Source organism: Papaver somniferum, chromosome 11, assembly GCF_003573695.1.
Source record: "Papaver somniferum cultivar HN1 chromosome 11, ASM357369v1, whole genome shotgun sequence".
Lineage (NCBI taxonomy): Eukaryota > Viridiplantae > Streptophyta > Magnoliopsida > Ranunculales > Papaveraceae > Papaver > Papaver somniferum.
The window spans coordinates 74,647,325-74,653,759 of record NC_039368.1 but is presented as its reverse complement, the minus strand read 5'-3'; the positions used below and the strand labels follow the sequence as shown (position 1 = coordinate 74,653,759).

Here is a 6,435-nt window from a genome sequence, read left to right as displayed (position 1 = left end):
AGTTGTCACTATTCAATATTGGCATACGAGAAGATGGAATATGCAAAATGGAAGATTGCATAACTAGAGATGACAATAAACAAGCATGTTCAATATCAATTATCGAAGCAAACACAACAAAATCTAGAAATTCAACCAATGTCTACTATTCTAGTTAAAACTTCAAGTTATTGTAACCCTCCTGTGGGTAAAAGTCACAACAACACATAGTATCATAAATACAAATGACATATTATATATGTATATATAATGCCGTATCATATGACTAATAAATTTAAAATGTCAAATTAAAAATATCTTTTACCTATGGATATTAAGAAATTTTCAATCTAATATTTCATTTAATATCATATCCCAAATAACACCTTAAAATTTCCTAGTGACGACGAATCTATACAATATGGTTGTTTGCAATTTTCAGGTTCCAAAATTATAAGATGGTGTGGCTAATCTTATAAAACAAACTGAAAATACGTCAATTAATAAGTCAAGACATACATCTCTCACATGGCATATTCGCCTTACACACAAAAATAAAGTAAAATAATTGAATTTCGTATTTATTTGAAATACTATCAAATATTAAACAATTAAATGTGAAAAAATTCCCGCTGATCTGTTTATCACTCCAGAGAAATTGCAGCTTGCAGAGATAACTTAGGGAACAAACGTATTTATAGGAATCTTAATTTCACACTGTTAATCCAATATTAATATTTCAAAAATCTAAATTACGTTATTAAATCTAATGAAATATCATAGGAGATAATTAAGGAAGCAATAATAACCAAAGATGAGATAATTAAGGAATTAATTCGTGTAAATAGGATCATGCAGAACCTTCCTTAAGAAATTACGAGATATTCTAATCAAGATGTATAGGGACCCTATTAATAGTTTGTGCCATAAATACAAACAAATTAATCAAACGTCTTGTGCAATGTTACAGCCGTGATAATAGCATTGAATTAGGTTATAATTTAATTTTCCTAAATATCTGCTGTCACATAAATATATGATCATTGGTTTAAACAAATCAAACAAGGACCAGAGCAGCCTGTGCTCTGATACCAAATGTTAGAAAAAAATTTATACAGAAGAAAGATGTATCACGTACCTCTGATCATTGTTGATTTGATCGTGATGAATGAAAGAACTAATAAAGAAACCCAAATGAAAAATGCAAGTATCACAGTCGCTTCCATGATCAGTAGAACACATTGAAGTAAGAATAATCATTACAAAGTCTGTCTACACTCTTACTAATCCTTATATCCCATGTTCGATGGTTAAAAGATCTGTAGAGAATTTGTTTTTAGTGAGTGTAGGGACCTGTTTTTAATCTCCTTAAATATTTCATTCATCAAGAATCATCATACATGAGAACCAATTCCAAAAGACACCTACTTTAGAGGGAAAAGATACAACCTTAGGTGTAGAGACATGTTATTCATATGAAACCATTTCATATGAGGATGTGGCACATGGGCCACATCATTGTTTTTCCAACAAATGTCCCATTGTGCAATATTAATACCCGAGAAGTCACATCATGGACTAAATCATCATTTGTATCGAACTTAAATATAAAAGGTACAGACAACTTATGCCTTGCGAAGTGTAATTTGGTATTCGATCCTGTCACTAAAGAGCACAAAGTGATCTGTGTATGAACTGTAAAACACCGTCAAGTTTGGAAGGTCTTGACCGTAGGAGATGGTAAGTGGAGAAGGATCGATTATGTCCTCCCAGCATACGATTTTATATCTTTTGATAACCGAGATTCTATTTACATGAATGGTTTCATATATTAGAGTCCATCAGATCTCAAATGCGCCGTCAAGGATGATAAGCCTAAGATTATAGTGGCCATCCCAATTACCTATTTCAATCTCCACCTTGATACAAATCCACCTGTGAATTCTGTACATTTGTTGGAAACTGATGGTCATCCAGCTCTCTTAAGTAGAATACTACGTGGCATTGTTAAGATATGGTTATTTTACGATGATTACAACAATAGATACAGAAGTAATACATGGGAGGAAATTACTATCAAATTTCCCTTCAATTGAGGGCATCAAGGCTCTTGGAGGAATGATGTGATTTCTGTTTGTTTTCGCTCGGTTATAGGAACAGACTTAATAATATTATACTCCTACTTTGAAGATAATTATCTTCACACAAGAAAAGTTTCCAAGTATATTTACAATTGGAAGAATAATACTTTTGCAGAGATCAAAATCGACGGTTTCCCATCCTCAATCCCGTACCTTAAACATGTTTCGCATATATCAACTTATGTGGAAAGTCTTTCACCTGTTCTATAGCAGATAACACTCAGGACCTTGGCAAGTATGTCAGACATAATTAATTCATGTTTCGGTCAGCAACGGCAGTCGCAACAGAAATTAACTGTTGCGAAACAAAGATTTAGGAACTGATAAAGACTGTTGCTACTCTGTTGCTAATTTTAGAGTTATTCCGGGGTATTTTTGTTAGAACAGGGTATAATTGTTCTGGTTCCGATTTAGCAACAGACTACGGACGTTGCTAAACTTTTGCGACAAAAAAAAGGTCTAGTCTTTGTTGACCTAGTCACAACCGGTTTCCCCCAATTTATCCTGCAATATCCCTGCAAAACCCTAATTTATCCTATATCCAGTAATTCAATCTGATAATTCTTATGCTCTACATTCACAGGGATCAAATAATTTAACTACAATTTGCAACCAGGTTAAACAAGAACAGATGCAGGATTAAGAATGAGAACCAAAGACATGTTACACCGACAGGTTCTGAAATCCTGACAGGTTCAAATATCGAATAAAAATGATTCATTAATGGATGGTTGACTTAAAAGTATCACAATAGGAGATAGAAATGTTTACAAATATCACAACTTATTTACTCAGATGATAAAGACAACAAAATCAGGTAGTTGAACTGCAATGTTCTACATGGAAGCAGTAAATAGATGCAATGTTCTATTACAGTGATAACAAACATAATATGCAACTAACTAGGCAATTGTATACCTAATTGCAGCTACAACTTTGAGCCAAAGCACTTCAAAACCAATTATTTCCTGCAAACACCGATAACTTACATTAGCAACTTTTCAAAGATCTCAAAAACATGACCAGACCAAAAAAGAAGATACACCATGTTTGTGCAATACTAGTGTTCACACATATAAGTTCGTGTATGACTAAAGCTTTTTTGTTACAACATAGTTGCAGAATGAAGAACCAGGAAAGCTAATTCTTAAGTGATAAAGGTAAACATTTTTAATTTAAAACCATGTAATTACAAACCTTTCCTGAGGATGAACTTCCTTTTGGTAGTTTGGAATTCATCGATAATTTTAAGCTTATTCATAACTACTTAATATCAGAGATTTTATACTAATATCAATCCAATTATACTACTTCTGATATTAACTAGTAATAATTGACACTCAGCAGTATATGTAACCTTGTGATTACCTGGAATTCCCCAATGCATGGGTACCTCCATCTATGCGTTACAAGGTATGATGGATAGCGTAGTCCCCACATGGTCCCAATAGAACTTCAATTTCAGAAATTACTCCTTGTTGAAAAAAATCATCAAGACGGAAGCTTCTCATGTAATCTAAATACAGCTATATTGATTACCAGAACAAGAAATATCAATTTAAGAATCAGTCTAAGTGTCTAACAAGAATAATACGAAGTGGGAAAGTAAGATTATCTTTATCTGAAGCAAAACCTGAAATATTGCTTGTTGAATACAAGCAAGATTCTGGAATACAGTATATAAAGGAGAATGAAATCAGTGAACTATCTTGGCTGGCACAGATCTATCAATTATAGATAGCCATGTCCTTTAACTTTAATACTTACTTTTTGGGTTCAAAAGGACCTCGACTGAACTACGCTTAACCAGAAACACCATATTTGCTGACGAGCATCTGCACCTGAAACCAAGCCAAGATTATTAACAGTCACAGATAAAGTACATAGAACAAAGCACTAAGGATGAATCTATACCTATGTATGATGCTAGCTTCTTTATTTCCAATTCAGCTGCAGCCCTTCCCAATGTTTCCAGAGGAGCTGCCACCAGCAAAACACAACCATATACAATTTCATCAAAGAAATAAAATTATGTCATTCCAACAAAGATAAAAACCAAAAGATCTTCACATGAACAAAATAAATCAAGCAATGCCATTAATGAATGAGATCCTCGAAAGGAATGAATCCTCATGTCAAACCCAGTTTGTTCTTATCCATGCCCATTCATCTCCACCAACACCACCACCCCTCAAAAAATATAGCAAAACCAATACAAAAATCTCTCCTTTAAACACTGAAACTGCTAAACTGACAAAAAGGGTATATAATCAAAACAACCAAGTGGAATTAGATTCCTCTGAAGATAATTTTTTTTTGTTTAGGATGAAACAAAACAAGAAAAAAAATGAAAAAAACCACAGAGATATACTACAGTTTGTTCTTGATATATAAATATTTACCTCGACTATGCTCATTCGCCCTTAACACAACAAAGACATACTTGATGAGTAGATTGAGAGTAAGAGAATATATTACTGCATCAACCATAATGTGAGAAACTACGGCTATTTTCCCTAGATGAAATAGTACTAGATGAAATCAGTAGCGAACAAAAACACTTACGTACTAAACTCAGTTACCTTCATATACCTTCCACTGAGCATGAAACGATGTTGATCATAAGTTGAGAGCTTGACTGGTTGAACTCTTTCATCTACCAGTCTCCTCCTCCTCCTCTTAACTGCAAGAATCACACTGTTACTGCTGAAGTTCGCAATGCAATGAGCTTTCAGTTGTAGTTTTGTATAGTTCACAAGCCTGTGAATGTGGTCTGTGTCTTTGGACTCCATAATTTATTCATTATGCAAGCCTCAAACTGTGGCTACTGGATGTGCTCAGCATTGACAAAGATATGAACTTTGAACTGTTCCGTAAGCTAGGTTGGTAGTGCAAGACTTTCTCCTACTCCATAAGTTGATCATTGAGTAGTAGCGAGTCCACAGCTTGCATAGACACTTAAAATGATCTGCAATTGGCTATTCTCCTCAGTATGAATATTGATCATCCTGGAAGGAGGAGCGCAGTACGTTATAGACTGATGCTCATCTCCTTATATTGGACTGTGTGGCTCCACCACGGCGCAAACTCCATTGTTGTGTGGACTTGGAGCTGCTTGTCTATGGAAAAGACTCATCCTTGATAACTTCAAAAAGAACTGCATCTTTTCCTGAAACATAACAATTAAAAATAACCACCTTTAACAATCCCCAACAATGAATGACAATTTTAAAAGCCACCAGAACATAAACAACACTTACAGGATGATAGGAAAGAAGAAAGGGGTTACCGCAATCAAATTGCAGATGAATGGAGGGATTGAAAGTGGTTTTTGATTGATGATAGAACTGGGAATTCGAATTAAGAAGTTGCTAAACCTGGTAACAGGAAATTATGATGATTTTAGGTTTACAGGTTAGGGTTTTGACGAGATGGGTTTTTGCTGCTGTTGGATCAGTGATGGGATTGAAGAGGATGCGTTTGAATGGGTAAAATTACATACGAACACCAAATGAAACTTAACCATAGATATCAAACACGAAATTAAATATAACAACAGAATTTCAACAATACAACAGAAACCCCTAATTCTGATAAAAAAAAAAACAGAAACCCCTAAATACCTAGAAAAGTTAAGAATCCCCAAATCATAACCCTAAATTGCTGGGGGAAAAATAAAAAAACCCTAGATTATGAATCCAAGGACTACTGACATAAAACAAAACCGTGAATGTAACCAAAATCAAAAAATATGCAGAAATATTAAACTTGGATCATAAATAAATCAAAATGAAGAACACGATCTAAAAAAATGAAACTAAGATAAGATCGAACAAGGGCAGCTGACCTTCACGAATTCAATATCCTATATCTGCAGTTCATCATCAGCAGAAAAATTATCGATATGGAAAGAAGAAAGATGTCGAACAAGGTAGCATAATTTGTTAGGTCTGATTTTTTTTTCCGAGTTTTCTGCTGAGAAGGGGAGAAGAAGAGGTGGAAGAGAGACTAATCTCTTCGATCGATAGAAACAATGAAATAGAAACTCTGGTAGTCTAAAGTCAAGGGGTCAAAGGGGTGGAAGTATATAAATAGACTTAAAAAGATATCAAAAATATGGGCGGAAGAAGAGTTCAAAAGTGTTACCTAGAAGCATGTGAATCGCATGCCTATGATCTCTGCTGTTGCTACTAGCAACAGACTCTTGGCAGTGGCGAAATTAGTAAACTAGCTGTTGCTAAACTTTAGCAACTGCTTTCTGTTGATGCTAATTAGAAACAGCTCTAACTTTGTTGCTAATCTGAGTTGCTATATC

General features: G+C 34.4%; 1 long non-coding RNA gene across 4 annotated transcripts; it reads right to left on the bottom strand.

Moving 5' to 3' along the window:
* Positions 1 to 2,856: 2,856 nt before the first annotated feature.
* LOC113323852 lies at positions 2,857 to 6,110 on the bottom strand. 4 transcript variants are annotated; one of them, XR_003347883.1, is made up of 6 exons: positions 5,968 to 6,110; positions 5,381 to 5,497; positions 4,035 to 5,289; positions 3,888 to 3,961; positions 3,489 to 3,646; positions 2,857 to 3,088 (listed from the first exon to the last, which is right to left on the bottom strand). It is a non-coding gene; the product is annotated as an uncharacterized LOC113323852 (long non-coding RNA). The 4 variants fall into 4 exon arrangements; XR_003347881.1 differs by lacking the exon at positions 5,381 to 5,497; XR_003347882.1 differs by lacking the exon at positions 5,968 to 6,110 and having other exon boundaries at positions 5,381 to 5,637.
* Positions 6,111 to 6,435: the final 325 nt, after the last annotated feature.